At 39.6% G+C, this 22291-nt stretch overlaps 1 protein-coding gene across 1 annotated transcript in view; it reads right to left on the reverse strand.

Moving 5' to 3' along the window:
- Window positions 1–20100, reverse strand: part of LOC103285927 (zinc finger protein 474) — a 57622-nt gene extending 37522 nt beyond the window's left edge. Inside the window, 2 exon segments of the mRNA XM_028145129.2 lie at window positions 5072–5145; window positions 19975–20100. The gene's annotated coding sequence lies outside the window, so the exon portion shown is untranslated.
- Between the last annotated feature and the right edge of the window lie 2191 nt (window positions 20101–22291).

Raw genomic sequence — 22291 nt, forward strand, 5'->3', positions numbered from 1 at the left:
AGCATAATATTAGTGATGTTGACTAGAAAGAAGAAATAGGCTTCATTTAATACAGGGGAGAGACTATTTTGTCCATAATTGAGTCATATTTAGAACTTCTCTCTAGGTAGAAGAGAGTCAAAGGAAAAATTATTGCATTAACATAATGTAGTCACCCCAAACATGGGACATCCCTTGCTGTTTTCCTGCCTGTGTGCTACCTGTCAAAGAAAGATCTACTCAGTAGCCTGGTTGGCATGGCTCAGTGGTTGAGCATTGACCTATGAACCAGGAAGTCCTGATTTGAACCCTGGTAGGGGTGTGCAGTGCAGGAGACAGCCAGTCAATGATTCTCTCTTATCATTGACTAAAGGCCTGGTACACGAAATTCGTGCACTTGGTGGGGAGGTCCCTCAGCCCAACCTGCACCCTCTCGCAGTCCAGGACCCCTCACTCCTTACTGCCCACCTGCTTGCTGCTCCTTACTGCTTGGCTTGCTGCTCCTTAGTGCTGCTGCCGCTGCTTTTTAGTACTGCCGCCACGACTCTAGCCAGCTGTGAGCCAGCTTCTGGCTGAGCAGCGCTCCCCCTGTCGGAGTGCACTGACCACCAGGGGGCAGCTCCTGCGTTAAGCATCTGCCCCCTGGTGGTCAGTGCACATCATAGTGACCGGTCATTTTGGTCATTCCACCTTAACAGTCGCTTAGGCTTTTATTATATAAAAGTGGCCTGGTGCATGAAATTTGTGCACGGGAGTGGGGGAGAGGTTCCCTCAGCCCAGCCTGCACCCTCTCCAATTGGGGACCCCTTGGGGGATGTCCAACTGCCAGACATCCCTCTCACAATCTGTGACTGCTGGCTCCTAACCGCTCACCTGCCTACCTGCCTCATTGCCCCTAACTGCCTCTGCCTGCCTTCTTGATTGCCCCCAACTGTCCTGCCCTGCTGGCCTGATCTTGCCCCCAATGGCCCTCCCTTGCCAGCCTGATCTAGCCCCCAACTGCCTTAAAACCCCTCCTCAGCCCCCACCTTAGGCTCTGCCTTCGCAGTTCACCCAGATTAGGTTCTGATTAGTCAGTTTCTATGCCAGTCAGCGTCAAAAGCTCCACCTCCTAGGCAGCCATTGGCTCCTCGCAGTTCACCCAGATTTGGTTCTGATTGGTTGGTTTCTATGCCAGTCAGCATCTCTGGGCCTATCTCTGGGCCTGATCAGCAGCCCCCACGGAGGCCCAGAGAGAAAGAGAGGTGTGCTTCTGGCCAGGCTTGGAGAGAAAGAGAGAGTCAAGGGCTGATCAACAGCTGCTACAGAGGCTACGGATCAGACCCTGCTTCTCTCTCCAGGCCTCTCTCCGGGCCTGATGTGTAGCCCCCTCAGCAGTCAGTGCTGGGTCGCCGCACCTGCAGCAGCGGCAGTCAGTGCTGGGTCACCACGGCAACCCAGCACTGACTGCAGGACTGACTTCCAGTGTTGGGTCGAACCTTCGGTCGTTATGGTCACTACCTTTTTATAAATATAGATATATTTCTATCTCTCTCTCTCTCTCTCCCTTCCTCTCTGAAATCAATAAAAATATATTTTAAAAAAGAAGAAAAAAAAACACCTATTCAGTAATTGAGCCTCCGAGTGTGTCGCTTAAAGCTTTGGTGAATGGTTGGTCTGCTTATCCCTGTGTCTCCAGATCTCAGTGGAGGTCATATAATCTGTTGCTGAGCCAGGTCACCCTTAGTCTGCACTGGTGCAATTGACTATTTGGATCTAATTGTAGATGTTTACATTTTCATAGGTGCATTTCTTCCCTTCTGGTTTTATCACAGCATGATCCTTTAAAATGGATCTTGACACCCAGATATTAATAATTAATCTTCATTTTTTAGGTCTGATGATGACATTATAATTGTATTTTAATTGTAATTTTTATTGAGATAATTATAGATTCACATGCAGTTCAAAGAAATAATAGAGATCCTTTGTACACTTGCCAAGTTTCCCCCAATGGTAGCATTTTGAAAATTATAGTATAATATCTCAACCAGAATATTGATATTGAAATAACCCACTTTTACCTATACTCATGAGTGTGTATATATTAAGCTCTATACAATTTTGTCACTTGTGTACATGCCCACCACTATAGTCAAGATAATGAACAGTTCCAACATCACAAGCATCTCCTGTTTTGTCATTTTATACCCACCTCCTTTTCCCACTGCAGTCTCAATGTCCCCATCTCTTACTCCCAGAAATCGCTAATCTGTCCTCCACTTCTAATTTTTTAAATTTCAAAATGATGTGGGAGGGTGGGTAGGTGGGAAGTGATAAACCAAGGAACTTGTATGCATATATCCATAATCTATGGACACAGACAATAGGGTGGTGAAGGCCTGGGGTGGGGTGGGCTAGAAGGGGTCAATGGGGGAAAAAGAGGACATGTGTAATACTTTTAACAATAAAGAATTTTTAAAATGTTATGTAAATGGAATTACATAGTATGTAAGCTTTTGGGACTGGCTTTTCCCTCTCAGCATAATTTTTTGGAGAGTTATCCAAGTTGTTGCATGCATTAATAATTACTTGCTTTTGCATTAAATTCTTTGACACAGCTCTTAGCAATATCTTTTTCTGATATAGCTCCTTGAGCAAGGGAAACAAAAGAAAAAAATAAACAAATGGGACTATGTCCAACTACAAAGTTTTAAACAGCAAAGGAAACCATCAAAAAAATGAAAGTACAACCTACTGAATGGGAGAGGATGTATGCCAATGATACATCCAATAAATGGTTAACACCCAAAACATATAAAGAACTCATACAATTAAAGGAATCAAGTTAAAACATCGGCAAAAGACCTAAATAGACATTTCTCCCAAGGGGACATACAGATAATCAACAGACATATGAAAAGATGCTTAACATCACTAATCATCAGGGAAATGCAAATTAAAACCACAATGAGATATCACCTCAGACCTATGAGAATGGCTATCATCAGTAAATCAACAAACTAAGTATTGTCAAGAATGTGGAGAAAATGGAACCCTCTGCACTGTTGGTGAGATTGTAAATTAATACATCTACTATGGAAAACAGTGTATGTGGATAGGTGTGAGTAGATAGTATGAGTATGTAGGGATGTGAATGTGTAGGTGTGACTGTGTAAATGAGTTTGTAGATAGATTTGAGTGGTGTATGCATACTTGTGTGTGTGTGTGTGTGTGTGTGTCTGTGTGTCTGTGTGTGTGTGTGTATGGGTAGTCAGATGTGGTTGAATGAGAGAGAAAAAAGAATGGGGAATAACTGATATAAGTAACTTGGAAGGTAAATTGAAAACCAATTACTAGTATGAAAAGTATTATAGCTAATCTCAGGAATTTTGATTACCCTACAGGAAATGAGGAATCCTTATGGATTTTCCTATAACACACATATAATTGAAAAAAGATCTTGAGTAACGAAATCTGGAGAATATCAACATTTAACATTTAATGACTACACAAAAGAAGTTCCCTAAGTCCCCTAAAAAGGATCCATTGTAGAATTTCCTCTAAAAGCAAACTTTTAATAGAAAACCAGATCACTCTGATTTACAAAATGTAATTTGTACCTAACTTCATGAGACTATGTGTATTATACAGAGCCAGACTTGTATGTTTCTTCCAATTCTGAAATTCTGTTTAATGTTGGTACAAACAGTTGCCTCCATGTCCCATCTTACATTACTAGTAGCTGACATATGTCTAAATATTTTGATTAAAAATCTTGACAAATACTTCTGGACCAGAAAGTGAATTTCTGCTGTAGAAAGTTGCTTCATTTAGATAAAGCTTAAAGAATAAAAAAAAATGTATTTCTAATAGCATCTTCTCTTTGGATACTAAATCAATTCCCATTCCCCTTTCTGTGTGGCATGGATCAGGTTTTTCAGATCTTAGTTTTGATACTACCACATCTGGGGGAAAAGTCCAAGTTCAAGCAAACTATGAAATGCAGTGGTAAGGTCTTATTTGCTAAGAAAAGCAGAAAAAGTGGCTTATAGCGAGGAATTAAGCATACCCCTCCTATAAACTCAGACCAAGTTCAAACCCTCACTCCAAAGTGCCTTTTGGTTGTGAAATCTTGTGATATAGCATAACTTTCCTGTGCCTTGCTTTCATTTTATATTTATGGGATGATAATACTTATCTTACAGGATTATTTTAAGGATTAAAAGAAAGAAAACATGCTTTAGCACACTCTGTGGTAGGTAATAAGTATGATGTCATAATTGTTATATATGGCTTTACACTCCCATACTTTCATAAACAACTGGAAATGTAGTTAGGAGACTATAGAATTTTGAAATAATTCTCATTTGCTAAAATATTCTGAGGAATCCCAAAGTTTTCATTCAACTAACTCAAGTCACATTTCATTTAAAAACAACAACAACATTCTAACATGCAATCCTAAAAAAAAAAAAGCAATACTTAAAAGTTATGAGAAATATGAGAAAAAAATCTAAAATGATCAAATCTAATCAGCACAAAACATGTTACTTAATTCCCCATCCCTAATCTGAGCTGATTGGAACAGAGCTGGGCATTGGCTGGACAAAAGGCTGCCAACCCATAGACTCCCCAGCAGTCTCTGACATGTCCTGACATGAAAAGATGAACTGGTCCAATCATATTCCTCTCTTGGGAAGGATAATTGTTAGCAGTGGTTGCTAAAAAGAGAGGACACTGAGAAAGAGTGGTGAAGTTGAGCAGCAGCATGAAATATCGTGGCAAATAAATTATGCATAAGCAGAAGACAGACTAGAGGGAGAGGAAGTGACTGTGGGTGAAACTGAGTAGAGCCTGGCAACAGGCTAATGGGACACTCAGGTGAAAGTCCATGAGGCTGCCACTGCTAGTTGGGTACAAAAGATATGTGATGTCCTTTAGTCTTCATATCTTTCCCTATGTCTAGAGAATATCTGTGCTCCTGGTTCATTCTGATATTCCTGTTAGAAAACAGAAGTCTTTGTCACAATGACCCAAATAAGAAATGAAAAATTATATTCAGACATTATCACTTTCAATCATATCAGGTATAAAAGAGGAAGCAGGTCACCTCACAGGTGGAAAAACAGTGACCAGGTCAGGTTCGCGGAGCTTGGCTGTGGACAGGCCTCTTTCTCCACTTCTCTTAAAAAAAAAAAAAAGCAGTGTTAGGTCACTAGTTCTGCTCAGACTTTTGAAACAATTCAAGAAAGAGACCTGATGAGCATAGAGCTGAAAAGCCAATGGGGTGATACCTGATTAACACTCTATTCAGCAGAAATAAAAAGAATATCATTGAGAAGCTTTTTTGACTTTTCTCTAGAATTCTGAAACTTTCACGAAAAATTACTTATTAATTATGTTGGTGTCTGAAACAGAAAACAGAGTCTACTCAACTCTTTGGCTAGAAATTCCCCTGGAACATGTAGTTCTTGTGTACCCTGAGGCCTGGTTGTGAGATTCCCTTGTGTTTCCATGCACATGTATCCTTATAATAAATGTCCCACTGTCAAATAACATTGCGTCCAGTAAGAAGGCCTGCCCAGAACTAGATTTATTTATTAATCCATTAGGTCCAGAATATTGCCTCTGGCAGTGGAGCCCAAAACAGATATTTTGTGACACAACTTTTGCATTCCCATCATTACCACCACATTATTCATTGGAAGTATTTCCAAATAACCCAATCCTTCCACCCATGAGTTAACAGGCTAATTATTACAATATGTTTACTTCAGTTATGCATATGTTAGAATTCTGTCACTGCAAATAAAGACAATCCTACTCCAGTCACTTAAAGAAATAGAGACCTATCTTTTTTTTTTTTTAATCAAAGTAAGAAGTCAATTTTTGGGAAAAAAATCCATCAGAGTCTCAACAGTATCAATGCTTCAGTGATGTTCTTGGCCTTTCCCGCATAGATGCAATTACTACACTGCTACTATGGCATTATTTAAATGATGGCATTCTCCCATCTTCATACAGAATGAGTGGACCAATCCTAGGGTCTAGTAGAGCTCTTTTCTTGTGTAGGTTTTGAGTGATGGTTTGTGGGTGGCCCAGCTCTGAGAGTTCCATCAGTCTCAGTGCATGGGATACCAACAATAGTCTAATGAGCATACCCTCTTCCTTTCATTCTCCTCCTTCACCTTTCCTGCCCTTTCAAGCCCAGAAGTGCCATCTACAAAGGCTACTCTGCTAAAAGACAAGCATGGCAAAGAACTCGCAAGCTGACTAGAAAGGTTTTTCCTCCTTCTATATCTTGAGAACTATTTTCATTACCATGGATGCCAGAGTGGGAAGGTGCAGATAAAATGTGCTTAATAAGTCCTCATTTGCTTTCAGTGGACTTTGGACATTCTTCAAGTGCTTTGCTTTTTTTTATTTGCCATTCTTTCTTCACAGTTGTCTTCTCAGGCTTCCACTGAAGTATTGTGATCTGGTTTTCATTTATTTATTCATAGTTTTTCTAGTTTTCTCATTTTTCAAATACCAGGATATTATAATACCACTAGAGGCCCAATGCACGAAGATTCGTGTAAGAATGAGCCTTCCTTCCCCTGGCTGCCGGCACTGCCTTTGCTCTGGACTGGAGCCATCTTTCTGCCTTCCCACACTGCACAGAGGCCTGGAGCGGCTGGGGCGGTGTGGAACACCTGCATTGACGCTATGTCGACGACGCAGGTGTCCTGCCCTGCCCCTAGCCGCCTCTGGCCGCTCACCCCATCCCCTGCCACTTGGTGCCTGCTTATGCAAATTAACCTGCCATCTTTGTTGGGTTAATTTGCATACTCACTCCTGATTGGCTGGTGGGCGTCACGCAGGTGGGCGTCACTTTTATTAGTGTAGATGATTACATGAAAGCATATATAGAATGGGTCTGAAATATCTCAAGACATTAAGGAATCTATTTCAAAATGGGTCTGTCCTATAAATATCATAGGGAAGAATGGCACAATTTTAGGTGACAAATCTTGATCCTTTTTGATTAACTGTTACATTCCAGTCACAACATAACATTGAAAAAGTTTCAGTTACATTGAAAGATTATTAAGTTGTTGGTGAATCACAACAGGACTTATTTTATTTAGGCAAGCAATAGATTGTGTTTATTTAAGTGATCTGACTTAGAACAGTATTCCTGTGCTACTTATTAATGAACATTTCCTGAGAGCCTCTGTTGAAAACTTCATTTGGAAACTTTTTATCACCCATAAATAACCCAATAGTTAAAGTAATTAAACTTCACTTGATTCACTTAACATAGGAAATAGGCTAACTGAAAAGGAAAGTGTGGTTTTAATTTTTATGGATTGAATTGTCATGTGTTTCATATATAAGACAATTCACTTGGAACTGAGCAGGTAAAGCAATCCAAGATCTATCTATTTTAATGTTGCATGATCATGTGGTATTTTTGAGAGGAAACGCCATGGACTGATTCAAGTAATAATGTAAATGCTAATTTCTTATTACACATTCTTGATTTTAGAATGAGCTATAATAATACAGTTTTTCACAAATTAAAGATATGTGTTTCCATCCTCTCAATGAGTATGTATAGTTACTTAGCAAGAAGCTGGAATTTTATTAGTTATATTTATTATTACTTCATTTAACACTCTGCTTCCAATTGCTCACACACAAATACATACACATATGCATGTACACACACACACACGTATCCCTCTACACATCGCTCTCCGTGTTCCTTCTAGGTCAAGAGAACATATTGAGAGTCATTGTCACAATCTTCACTTAGCAATGAATCAATGCCAGGATGCTGGTCCATCGAACACTCACTTGGCAATGACATGCTGGATTATAACCAGATCAGATGGTACTAATAAGGACAATTGCTGGCTATAAATCTCACTGAAAATTGAATTCCGAGTTTTTCTCCAATTGCTTGTTTCTTTTATCTCCAATCCTCACTACTTCTCATTTTGTTCTTTGTTCATTTCTCAGTAATTTTAATTAAAAATAAACTCTGACCATATCTTTGACTTGGGAGAAGTCATCCTGGAGGTGAACCAGGATGAGATGATCCTGAGGATGTTTTCCTTTTCCCAGCTCTCCAACGAGGTTCTTGATCTCATTGTGGGCTTGCATGGAGAGGGGGAGTTGTGGGGGAGAGAGCAGGAGAAAAGGTAAAAGGGATTGGTAGACACTCTAAGAAGGATTAAGCATCTTTCCCCCCTATATGTTGCTTATAATTATTTGGCAGAAAAATAAATATCTTATCCTGTTCTAGTCATTTCTTATACTTTCTTTCTGCTTACTTTCTCATCTTTTCTTTCTGCCTTTTGCATCTTAATGCATCTCCTTTTCCATATTCTTGCACTCCTGTTTTCATTCTACTCCTTTGATACTGTATAACCTCTGTGATACTATACCAATTCACACTGAGACAGTTATCTGTCACTGACATGGCCAGTGACCCCTTCCAGATATTTTGCCTGCACTCCTAGGTTTAACTGAAAGGCAGGTGAATGGCTTTGCCTTGCCATTCACATGCTATTTCAGTCACAGTGATAAATAACCACTCCCATCTCTACCACCTCTAATCCATCTTTTTTCAGAGCAGTCATACTTAACTACTTAAATTACAAAACAAATCCTAAACCTTCCCTAAGTATTCCATAGTTGTCCCACTACTCTCAAAACAAATCCAAACTCCTGACCATGACAGCCCTCTGTAACCTGGGGCCTCCTTAAGCCTCTGCCTTGGTCTCCCCTTTACTCCCTCTGTCTGCTCCCTGCTTTCTCAGGTTCACATTTCAGTTCCTCAAAGAAGCCAAGTTCACACTCACTCTGGGGTGGGTCAGGGGAGGGAATGGAAAGGGGCTCTGTACATGCTCTTACCACTGCTTAGACTCTTACTCTCATTCTTTGCATAGCCTTCTCATTTTGTCCTCCAGGCCTCTATTTAAATATCATCAACTCAAAGAGACCCTTCCTGGCTACTCTTTCTCAAATAATTTCTCTCTTTCTCTCTGTCTCTCTCTCTCTCTGTGTCTCTTAAACACACACATGCATGCACATGCACAAACACATGTGCACTGACACATGTGCACATATGTAAACACACATGCATATAATTGCACAAGTAGATAAACATCATGCACACAGAGACACATATCTTACCTTATAATAGACAAATATGCAAATTGACCGCACCTTCGCTACGCCCAAGCCACACCCACCAACCACGCCCACCAGGAAACCGTTGCAGGGACGTTGGGGTGTGGTGGAGCCCAAGGCCGGGAAAGCCTCGGGCGGAGGCTTTCCCGGCTTTGGGCACCAGCGGGGAGCCTGCATGGATCGCAGGAAACCACTGGGGGTCGGCTCCTGCAATCGGTAGCAGGGACGCTGGGTGCGGCCGAGCCCAAGGCCACTGCTCGGGGGCCAAGCCCCGACCCTGAAAGAAGGCAGAAGGCGGTGGCCACAGCCAAGGCCTGGATCCCCGGGTGCCGGCAGAAAACTGGTGCAGGCAGCCAGGTGAATGAAGGTATATTGCACGAATCTTCATGCAAACGGGCTACTAGTGATATATATACACGTACACATGCACACATGTACCACTGCTACCACCATCGTTACAGTTAGGTTCAGTGACTATTTTCTTTTTCTTTCTGTTTTTATTGATTTCAGAAAGAGAGGAAGGGAGAGGGATAAAGAGATAGAAATATTAATGATAGAGAAATATCATTGATCAGCTGCCTCCTACACATCACCTACTGGAGATCTGAGCCCACAACCCCGGCATGTGCCCTGACCTGGAACTGAACCAGTGACCTCTTGGTTCACGGATCAATGCTCAGCCACTGAGCCACACTGGCTGGGTGTGACTGTTAATTTTCTTCACAGCACTTACTGAATGTTTTTGTCTTGTTTCTTTACACATGTAGTATTGGTCTCCTCCATTTGAATGTAAACTCCAAGACATTGGGGCTTGTTTACTCTCTACATAGTTATATATGCAGCACCTAGCCCAGTGCTAAGCACATTCTAGGTGCTAAAAAATGTACTGAGCCTCAATGAGCTGAGATTAGCTTGATTTTATATTAAACTGTTAATCAGAAATCAAGCTTATTATTTAAATAGAGGTAAAGAACATATAAGGACTTTTGAAAAGGAAGAGTTAACAGCTAATTTTGTGGTATTTGTTCTAGTCCTTGTTCAACCCTTACAATACTAATTCAAGGGATTACTATTCTAGCTTTAGAAGTGTAACTACCGAACCCAAGAGAAATGAGAATCCAGTTAAGGACTATGTCAGTGATGGCGAACCTATGACACGCGTGTCAGCACTGACACGCGTAGCCATTTCTGATGACACGCGGCCGCTCAGGCGGCCGCATGCCGAGGATGAAACATTTGCTGCTCCTGAGGATGAAACATTTGCGACTAGAGTCTTGGAGTTAGGACTCTAGTTGCAAATGTTTCATCCTCCCCTATTAGACACTCTGTGCCGGAGGTCTGTAGGCCAAAACAACAGAAGTCCGGCACAGAGCGTCTAGTTCTGGGACTTCCAGTTAAGCTGGGATCTTTTCCCTCACTTCCGCCGGCAGAGCAGGGAGCAGCAGAACGCAGCGGGGGACGCATCTCTGGGGGCCCTGCCATTACCAGTAATCAAATAACAGTTAACCACAGCAACCATTATCTACTGTTCTGGGGTGTCATGGATTTCTAATCCATCATTACTGAGATAAGTGAGGCGGAGGCTGGGAGAGGCGAGGGTTTGTGGTGTGCTATGGGTGCCGTTTCCCGCCATTAGAAATAACGGCAGCCATTTTAATTCGCATAAGGAACACCATCTTGCTCCATAGTGCAGACTCCATTTCATCACTATTACTGTTGTGCATCCTTATTAACCCCTATTTCTGCTTATTAACCCTGCCCTTTCCTAAAAGACAGTTATATGCACCATTGTGTGGTTAGTTAGGCTAGTTAACCCCTAATTGCCTGCAGGCCTAACAAGCGATCTATAATTCTATCTTCTGTCACTGCCCCCTGATGGAGAACCCAAAAAATAAAAAAAACTAAGGTTAAGTAAAGGAAGTGGTAGTAGCAGTGGCCGACCCTTTCAAGAGACATGGACTGAGATGTATGGCTTTATAGAAAAAAATGGCAGATCATTTTGCATTCTATGTACTGAAACGGTAGTAAGCAGAACGTGGAATATAAATAGACACTTTGAAACTAATCATTCCCAGCTCTTGGAAAAAAGTGAGGATGAAAGGAAGGAATACATTTCCAGGCGGCTACACCTTTATAAGAGCCAATCTAATTCCATCCTTAAATTTATGAAAGGCTCTACAAATTTAACATCTGCAAGTTTGAGCATTGCTCACTCTATAGCTCAGCATGGAAAAGCACTCAGTGAGGGAGAATTTATTAAAGAAACTCTCCTAAGATGTGCACCAGTTCTATTTCACGATATGCAGAATAAAGATGCATTTATCAAGAGAATATCTGAGTTACTACTCAGTAGAAATATCATAAAAGACCGAATAATGAGACTGAACACAAACGTACAACATCAATTAAAGAGAGACATAAGGAAGTGTAAATATTTTTCGATCTCTCTTGATGAAACTACTGATGTCACATCACATGCTCAGTTGGCCATTATTGGTCGATATTCTGATGGTCTCACAATGAGAGAAGAGTTGATAAAGTTAGTATCAGTGTCAACAAGTAAATTAGGAAGCAAAATATGTAAGGTTGTTATACAAACATTTCGTGACCTAAGCATTGATATCTCTAAAGTTGTGTCAGTGACAACAGATGGGGCACCAAATATGGTGGGGAAAAAAGTCAGATCTGTCAAATTGTTTACAGAAGCTATTGGACATCTGATTGTGCCTTTTCATTGTATTATCCATCAGGAGGCTTTATGTGCCAAGGCAGGATTCACCGACTTAAAGGGCTTAATGTCAGTTGTTACAAAAATAGTTAATTTAATAGCTGCTCGCCCCCTTCACAAGCAAGAATTTTCAGCACTTTTACTGGAGGTTGATTCCACCTACAGTGGACTGCTGATGTACAATAATGTAAGATGGCTGAGCCGAGGCAAAGTTCTTGAGCACTTTGTGGAGTGCTTTGAAGAAATTAAGGTATTTCTTGATGATAAGGATCTGGGAAACTTTCCTCAGCTTAATGATGATAAGTGGGTCAACACCCTGATGTTTTTTACAGATCTCTCTGATCATATTAATGAACTGAACTTAAAGTTACAAGGTTTTGGCAAAAGTATTGACGTTATGTTTGGATACATAAAAGCTTTTGAAAGTAAAGTTAAAATTTTTAAGCGAGATGTAGAAACTAAAACTTGTAAGTATTTTCCTCGAGTAACAAAGTATTTTGAGAAGGCCAGTGCAGCTGTACAAAATGAAATGGAACTCTTGCATATGAAGTACCAGCATGTTTTAGACTCGTTACTTGACCAGTTTAGTGATAGATTTAGTCAATTTAGAAGTCTAGAACAGACCATGAAAATAATTAAGTATCCTGATGTAGTAGTCTACAGTAGTTTGGAATTAAATGGTTTCCAATGGATGCAAATTGATGATTTGGAGATGCAACTTGCAGAATTTCAAGACAGTATCTGGGCTCAGGTGTTTGTCAACTTGAGGTCAAAGCTTGAGAATCTGGAAAGGTGCCGCTTGGAGAATCAAGAGGAGTGCCACTACGAACAGGAAATTTGGAGTGCCTGGAACCGACTACCAGACACTTTTAGCACCCTGAAAAATATAGCAATGGCTTTACTCACAATTTTTCCCTCTACATACTTTTGTGAGGCCTTATTCTCAGCGTTAAATAATATCAAAACCAACAAAAGAAACAGATTGACAGATGAAGTTAGTAGCGCTTGCTTGGGCCTGAAGTGTACAAAATACCAACCTTCAATTGAAGATTTAGCCAATGAAATTCAGCAACAAAAAAGTCACTAATAGGCAGGTTAGTTAAAGAATTCCCCCTCCCCCTCACTTATCTTAGTTCACGGCACCCCACACAAGCTAAATAATATCAAGACCAACAAAAGAAAACGACTGACAGATGAACAAAGAAGTCACTAAGCAGGTAAGTTAAATATTTAGTTTTTGGTTTATTAAATACAATTATATATAACAATTATACATTTATGTTATTTAAACTATAAATATCGTGAAATAATGTTTTTTCCTCAAAGTGACACACTACCCGAGTTATGCTCAGTTTTTTGGCAAAGTTTGACACACCAAGCTCAAAAGGTTGCCCATCACTGGACTATGTACTGGTTCAAGCCCCATCCCTCATGGCAAAGATTGCTTATCAAGCCCTGAGCAACCAGCATTGGTGTCACAGAGCTCCCCTCCCCCACTCCATGCCCCACCCTCTAAGAACAGGCACACCAGAGGTGGCTGTATGACTGGGTAGACACATGCGCTGGGTGCTGTATGGCTAGGCAGAAAGCTAAAGCAGAAGCAGAGACCTTGGTTTTCTGGAGCGGAGCTTATTCATACTGTATGTTGCCTCTCTTGAGCATGTGCATTCTGAATGCAGATGACTTTCAAAGCTTAATTCTCCTTGGAAGTACCAGACACTCAAAGGAAGTTTCGAGGCCACATGCCTTCAACTGTTAATGTATGGTTTTGGAAAATACTTCATCAGAACTCCTTGAAGATTAGAATGAGGATCAACAAACTACAGCTTGCTGGCTAAATGTGGCCAGCTGTCTCTATTTGTAAATAAGGTTTTATTGAAACACATTCATTTACATATTTGTCTTTGACTGTTTTTGCCCTACAACTGAAGAGTATATGGCCTCAAAGGCCTAAATTATTTATTATTCGAGTATTTATCGGAAAAGTTTCCCAACTCCTTAATTAGAGCATATAAATGAGACTCCCTTGTAACAGTGAAACTGATACTGTTGTAATTAACTAGTAATTAATAACAGGAAAGGAGTAAAAGGAAGGCCAGGTCTTATAGGTATGTCATTTGCCAGGAATCTATAAGTTTACATTCCCCAGGGGTTCAACAAAGGGAAGACAGACACATGCCCAGTAAAGGGGACTAACAAAGGTGCTTGCTGTCAATCACACTTGAGGACAGAAATGATTGGCCAGAAATAATTCTGAGGCCAGAATGCAAGCCTGAAGATATTTGGAATATTTAATCCCCTGAACAAAGCAATTTACACTCTTGTGCATTGAGGATTTTGGGGACTCTTGTTGCTTGGGGCACACTCCCCTGCATTTGTACACAATGGACTACTGGACTACAACCAGCCTGATGGTGTACTGGACCTGTCTCCAACATGGCAAGGAAACTCTGGACACTAGCTTTGATTTTAGCGTTACTGAAACCCCAGCTATATTGTTTCTATGACTGGACAAAGGGAAATGAGACTTTGAAAACACAGAGATGTAATCCCACGTTAAAACAAAAAAAATCCCTCATTCTACCATGTGAGTCACAGAAAATTCTTTTTCTCAAGATATCATAAAAACTCCACCCCCAGCACCCAGCAGGGATAAGGACTCGCCACTTCATCTGATAACAAAACATCAATTATTAATCAATGTGAATTTATAAAATAGCACTCAATGCAAACAGAATCCTACCAAGTTTTGCTTACATAAAATTCTATCAGCCTCCTGTTAGTCTTCTCTCAAAAAAATGCTTGTCTGCATATTACACTCTGGTCATTCTACTTACAGTTTGTCATCACTCTTAAACTATTGACAACTTGTTTACATTTCCCACCCTGCTGCTCTCAGCATAAGTGTATGCTATTGACATACTTGTATGCTGTGATATTTATAAAATGCTTCTGTTTTTAAGACTCCACAGGAATCACCACTGCTCCCTCAGGAAAGTTGTTTTGGAATTGTTCACATTCTTTACCATTTACAATTGGACATATTCCTGAAAATGTTTCAATCACCAGAGACTTTGGGGAAATTTTAAAAAAATAGTAATACTAAACATTCATTTAAATGATATGTACACAGAGAAGAAAAAAAATCCCTAATAAGGTACAATTTACAAACAAATTTTTCTTAAAAATAATATATAAAATTCTAAAGCAAACTGAAAAATACAACGGAAACAAATAATACTTTACATTCTTGGGCTCAAAAGAAGTGGATATTTTGTGATAGTGATAGCAAACTTGGAAAGCCTAAGGAAGTGTTTCTCTGTAGTAAACATTTGAATATTAATAGTTTTCTTTCAATTCATAGTAATGCATAAAGCATTTAATCTGATGCTTATTTTACCAGGCATAGATTTTTTTTCTCTGTAATTGTGAAAAACACATTGTTACATAAGCAATAGAATAGAGATAATAAATAATGTTTCCTTGCAGAAATTATGAGCCAAAAATTTTTTTCTTTTCTTCCTTCCTTGTCTAGAACAATGTCTGGCATATAGCAGACACTCAGTAAATGAATGAATGCATGAATGAATGAATGAATGAATGAAAGAAAATTAAGTTCAAGTCACATCCTATATAATAAAAGCCTAATATGCAAATTGACTGAATGGCGGAAAAATTGGTAGAACAACCAGTCACAATGATGCCCACTTACCATCAGGGGGCAAATGCTCAATGCAGGAGCTGCCCCCAGACTGCAGGCCCTAGGCCAGCCAAGATGGGTGCCAGCGGGGGGTCCCTGATTGCCCCGCCAGTTGCCCCACAGAGGGAGGTGACCGGAGGCAGGGGCGGCAGGGGGCAGGGGACAGGGCTGGTGAGCAGGTGGCACCAGGCTGGCCAAGGCGGGTGCCAACGGAGGCCCCCAATTGCCCTGCTGATCGCCCCACAGATTGGCCCTGATCACCAGCCAGGCCTAACCCTACCCATGCATGAATTTTGTGCACCAGGCCTCCAGTTCTATGTAAATGGGTTTAAAAAATACATCTCTTTTTCTGGGATCATCATTCTTGAATAAATTTATCACTTTATATTTCTGGTTTTTGCTGAGTATAGAATCACTTAAAATCAAATTATAGTAGTCTCCCCTTATCTGAGGTTTTACTTTCTGTGGTTTCAGTTACCACCATCAGTTGTGTTCTGAAAATATGAAATGGAAAATTCCAGAAATAAACATTTCATAAGTTTTAAATATGTGCCACTGCAAGCAGCGTTCTCACACCATTCCTCTCTGTCCCACCCCAGATGTGATTCATGCCTTTGTCCAGAATATCTATGCTGTTTCCACTCCCTACCCATTAGTCATTTAGTAGCTGTCTGGGTTATCCACTCTACTGTCAGTGCTTGTGTCCACATAACCCCTATTTTACTTAATGCCCAAAAGTGCAAGAGTACTGATGCTGGCAATTCAGATATGCCAAAAGAGAAGCCATAAAATGCTTCCTTTAAGTGAAAAGATGAGTACAATAAGATATTTTGAGAGCAAGACCACATTCACATAACTTTTATTGCAGTATATTGTTATAATTGCTCTTTTTTATTATTAGTTATTATTGTTACTCTCTTACTGTGATTAATCTCTTACTGTGACTAATCTATAAATTAAAGTTTATCATAGTTATGCATGGATAGGAAAAACATAGTATATAGATATAAGGTTTGGTAACATTCTTGATTTCAGGCATCCAATGGAGGCAGGGGATACTTTGAATGTATCCTCCTTGGAAGGGGGAAACTACTGTATGGCCTAGAGGAAAATTTGGACAACGTGCAAGAAAAAACTGCCCAGCCCTCGTCAGTTTGGCTCTGTGGATAGAGCATCAGCCCACAGACTAAAGGGTCGCAGGTTCGATTCTGGTCAAGAGCACGTACCTCGGTTGCAGGCTCAGTCCCCGGCCTCCGTAGGGGCATGTGTGGGAGGCAACCAATCAGTGTGTCTCTCTCACATTGATGTTTCTCTCTCCACGTCTCACTCCTGCCCTTCCACTCTCTCTAAAAAATCAATGGGAAAAAATATCTTTGGGTGAGGACTAACAAACTAAGAAATAAGCAGCAATAAAAAAACTTGCCCAACCTTATTCAAACTCTTGTGCATGGTTCCACTGGGAAGCAGTCATGGAAGCAGTCTATTTGTTTTTAATACTTGTTTCACTACTTATAAGCCAAGATAAGCTGGCTTTTGAAAATTTAATAATGCCAATAAAGATAGATAATTAGATTCATGTTACAGAATAGAGTCCAGAAATATATGGTCAAGTCACATATATGGTCAGTTTATTTTTGAAAAAGATGCCAAGGCAATTCAATGGAGAGAGGAAAATCTTTTTAAAAAATGATGGCAAAACAAGTGGATACATGTAAGGGGAAAATTAATATCAACCCTCTACTTTCACCGCACACAAATATTGACTCAACATAGATCCTAGAACTAAACATAAAAGCTATATAAAATTATATAAATATAAAAACTACAAAGCTTCTAGAAGAAAGCATAGGAGAATATCTTTATGACTTTAATATTTGTAAAGTCTTCTTAGGCAAACTATGAAAATCACTAAACTTAAAAAGAATTTAAAAATTTCCTTCATATAAATTAGAAACTTAGGCTCTTTAAAATACACCACTAAGAATTAAAAGGCAGTATTTATATCATATATATATACATATATATATATATATATACACATACATATATACATATATATGTATGTATATAAACATATATATAGTCATATATCAAGCAACCTAGTTTATTTTTAATGGGCAAAAGCTTTGAATAGGTTACTCACAATAGAAAGTGTATGAATAATCAATAAACTCATGAATTAAAACTCAACATCATTATTTGTTAGTCATTAGAAAATGCAAATTAAAACTACAGATATACCATTATATATACACTAGAATGGCTAAAATTAAAAAGATTGCTAATCCCGAGTATTAGTGAGGATATGGAAAAACTGGGACTCCCATACATGCCTGGTGGGAGTATGAATATTACAACCACTCTGGAGAAATGCTTGTCAGTTTCTCAAAAGTTAAATCTATACCTGCCTGATAACATAGGTATTCTATCCCTAAATAATTAAGTGAGAAAAGTGGAAATATAAGTTCACAAAAAGACATATACAAATGTTTATATTAGCTTTTACTCTTAGTGAAAAACTGGAAACAACATAAGTATACATGAACAGGTAAATGAATAAACAAGTGATGACATATTCATGCAATAGAATATTAATCCACAATAAAAATGAACAAAACTACGGATACACACAAGGACATGGACTCTTCTCAAAAATATTATGCTGAATTAAAGAAATCAGATAAAAAAGAGTATATATTGAATTATTTCACATATGAAACCAATAAAACAAGCAGAACTGAAAAGGTGGATAACAGAAAGATTCGTGATTGCTTGGTGGGTAGATGGGTGAGTGAGGAATAGACTACACAGGTTATTGGACATGTTCTTGTACTGATATTGTTGGTGGTTACATAAATATAATCATTTGTCAAAACTCATCAAATTGTGTACTTAAAATGGGTGCATTTTATTGTACGTGAATTATATATCAGTAAAGATGACATAAAAAGAAAATATAAATAGTCAAAAATGTGAACAGAAACTTAATAAAAGAGACAGACAAATCTCCAGTGGCTCATGTAAAAATGCCCAACTTCATTAGTCACCAGGGAAATACAAACGAAACTACAGTAACATATAATTTCATACCCATTATAAAGTTAAACATACACCTGCCTTGTCATCCATCAATTTCAATCCAAGGTCTAAACCCAAGATAAATGAAAACATATGTCCACCAAAAGATTTGTGCAAGAATATTTATAGCAGCTTTAGTTACAGGAGACCCAAACTGGAAACAAACCAAATACCAATCAATAGAATAGACAAACAAATATAGAAAAATGCTGTAATGCAATAACACTCATCTCTAAAAACAACTGAACTAGTGATGTACACAGTAACATGGAAGATTATAAACAAAGAGGGGTTGGTGAATATATACTATAGGCCCAGGCATGAAATTCATGCATGGGGGGGGAGTCCCTCAGCCCGGCCTGCACCCTCTCCAATCTGGGACCCCTTGGACATCCCTCTTGCAATCTGGGACCACTGGCTCCTAACCACTCGCCTGCCTGCCTGCCTGATCACCCCTAACCACTCTGCCTGCCTGCCTGATCACCCCTACCCCTCTGCCTGCCTGCCTGATCGCCCCTAACTGCTCCCCTGCTGGCCTGATCGCCCCTAACTGCTCCTCTGCCAGCCTGTTCACCCCTAACCACGTCTGCCTCGGCCTCCACCACTGTGGCTTTGTCCGGAAGGACTCCGGAATGACATCTGGAAGGTCGTTCTTTCTAATTAGCATATTATGCTTTTATTAGTATAGATTATGCTATTTACATAAAGTTCATGAACAGCCAAATTATTCTCTAGTGATAGAAATAGGAACAGTGGTTGTTATGGAGGGATGATTGACTAGAAGGGATGTGAGGAAACTTTCTGGGTAATAGAAATGTCCTATATCTTGATTAAGGTGATAGGCTACATGGTTTATATATTGATCAAACTCATGGATTTTAGGAACTTGAATTTAAGTTCCTTAGATCAGTTCAATTTCAAACCATGTAAATTTTATCTCAATTAATTTAAAAAATCCACCATGTCAATTGAGTAACTATAGACTTTATCACCCTTTTCTTTCAACAATAATTTGGCTAATAAACATATAATCTTATATTAATATTCAAAACATATTTTATCTACTTTTATTTGAAAAAATATTTTAAAAATCAGCCCTTCAAAAGAAATTTCATTATTTTAGCTAGTAGAACATTTAATCCATATTGGCAGCATCATGCAATGAAATAAAATATTTGCTATTTTGTTTAGTAATACTTGAAGTATTTCTTACTATATACTGGTGAGAAAGAAGTGGAAGAGATCAAGATTATCTCAAATAAGTATCCCTTATTAGTTCAAAGGTAAGATTTGAGACTGGCTAGACAATAGAGAAAGAGCATACCTTCTGAGAACCTCGCCTTGTAACATTTGTTCTTTGTCTTTCTGTTTTGGCTTTTATGGTGGGCTGCTGGTAGAAAGAGGAGCAAAATAGCTGGGAGCTCCCTGGTTCACAGGCCCTCTTGCAGGAGTCCCTGTAGTATGTGAGGCTGCAGGAACAGGAACCTTAGCCTTTGTCGCCTGGATGTATCCTGGCAACCTGTCAACAAAAGGGACAGGACTGAGTTCTCTAGTAACAGATTGGAAAAATCCAAAACAAGGGGTGAAGAAACTCAGAAATAGAGAGGAAAATGGCCTCAGCTTTCTTTGAAGTGGGCTCCACGAACTTTACCAATGGACTAAGCATCAAACAAAGAGAGTCTGGTGAACTGAAGTCACAAGGATCGTCTTGGCGTGAAAACAACTTTTTTCTTTTCTAAGGAAGAAAAAGAAGCAAACATTACTAAATGTCTTATTGATCTTTTCTAGAGTCTTCAAAAAAGTTCATCTATTTAGGAGAGCTGGGCCTCTTCTAAAAGAGGGAGATGGATATTCTCCATGACTCCAAATGGATGCCTGTGCTTTGGTCTAAAATGCAAGAAAATACAAGATGTAGAAGCTATGGTTAGTTTATTTTCTAATGTGCCCTAAGATAGCAAACATTTTTTAAAAATAAGGTAACTTTTTAAAATGTATCTGAAATAATTTTTTGAACCTCATATTTAAAAATACTCTGAGACATTACGCTAATTGCCGTGAATGAAATACTCTCCAAGCATTAAAGTTCACAAAGTAAAAAACAGTCCATTTCCATGGCAAAAAGTCCACAATACTGTATATTTCTAAAAAGAGAAGCTACAAAACAGAATAAACAGTATGATATCATTAAATTCTCTCTCTCTCTCTCTCTCTCTCTCTCTCTCTCTCTCTGTGTGTGTGTGTGTGTGTGTGTGTGCGCGCGCGCGCGCTATGTGTGTGATCTTAACTCAAAGAACATTCACCAAAATGTTAACAGTAGTAATTGCTGGATGATGAGATTAAAACATCTTATTGAATGTTTCTTAGAGTTAGGAGTTGGGGAGGGAAAGAACCCTAACCTTGAAGATTCCAAAACTGTACCTCATCCCCAGGTAAATGAATTGGGATACAGGTGATTCATAGAACTGTTAGCTGTTGAAGTGATTTCAGACCACACTCTAAAGTCCCTGTTGGATAATGAAGTTCCACATCCTAACACTTGGTAATGCTCAAATTATGGATAGATAACATCCTCTACAGAGCTTTACAGATATCTCAATTATACTATCACATAAAATAGTTCCAGTTTGAATCCCTCTTCTGAAATCTTTCATAATATGCCATATATAAATGCTGAGGCATGTCTACAATGACCTAAGAGCTGCTGTAAGAGTGACTATCTACTGAGAGGGGGTAAGAAAACTTAGTTTTATATTTGGCTTTTTACCAACTTGTGGGTCCCTGGCAATATATTTCTTACTTTACACAGTATGCTTTCTCAGCCTGATTGTGAGCTAAAAGAGATACTTCTCTAAACAAATCGCCTAATAAATAAACACTATCCCAAATGCACACACAGTATCCAGGCCAGCGGCTGGCTATTTGGGTCAGATGGCAGAACAGATAGGAACCGCTGGCCTAGAACAGGACAACCCCGGGAAAACACGGAGAGGGCAGGTATTTCCATGCTAAAATAGGTCAAAGAGTTCTTCCTCGGGACTGCTCTGGGATGCCTGGACAACAGCCCCTGGAGCAGTGGGCACATGTGCTAGCTGGGGAGTAAAGGTGTCTTCGCAGGCTGGTGGGGTTGCCAGGCCGCCAGCTGCCTTCCTGCAGTCACAGGAGCTGCTTCTGAAACTGGCTGCAGGGGAGCCTTTGTTTTCTCTGTAATTATGGGCTCATTTGAAATTCATGGGTTTGTAGTTTCATCTTAAATTTAACTCCCTTGTGTTCAAATTTATTTCATCCTGGCAAAACAGGCCTTCCTGGGTGCCTGCCCCTCTCTAACTGGGCTCTCTCTCTCTCTCTCTCTCTCTCTCTCTCTCTCTCTCTCTCTCTCTCTCTCTCTCTCTCTCTCCTCCCTCCCTCCCTCCCTCCCTCCCTCCCTCTCTCCCTTTTTCTCTGCCTTTTAATAGGGCCAACACTTTTAAGTGGCTTATTTAAAAAAAAATCAAATTCAAAAGGCATCTTGGACATTAAATAGCTCTTACAACACAACCTTTTGATGATTTAAGTGTAAATGAAGCAGAAACATATGGATTTCATTTCCCATAAATCACACACAGTCCCTAAAAAAAAATCAAGGGAGAATGTGCTCAGCACTA

This window comes from Eptesicus fuscus, chromosome 4 (assembly GCF_027574615.1).
Source record: "Eptesicus fuscus isolate TK198812 chromosome 4, DD_ASM_mEF_20220401, whole genome shotgun sequence".
Lineage (NCBI taxonomy): Eukaryota > Metazoa > Chordata > Mammalia > Chiroptera > Vespertilionidae > Eptesicus > Eptesicus fuscus.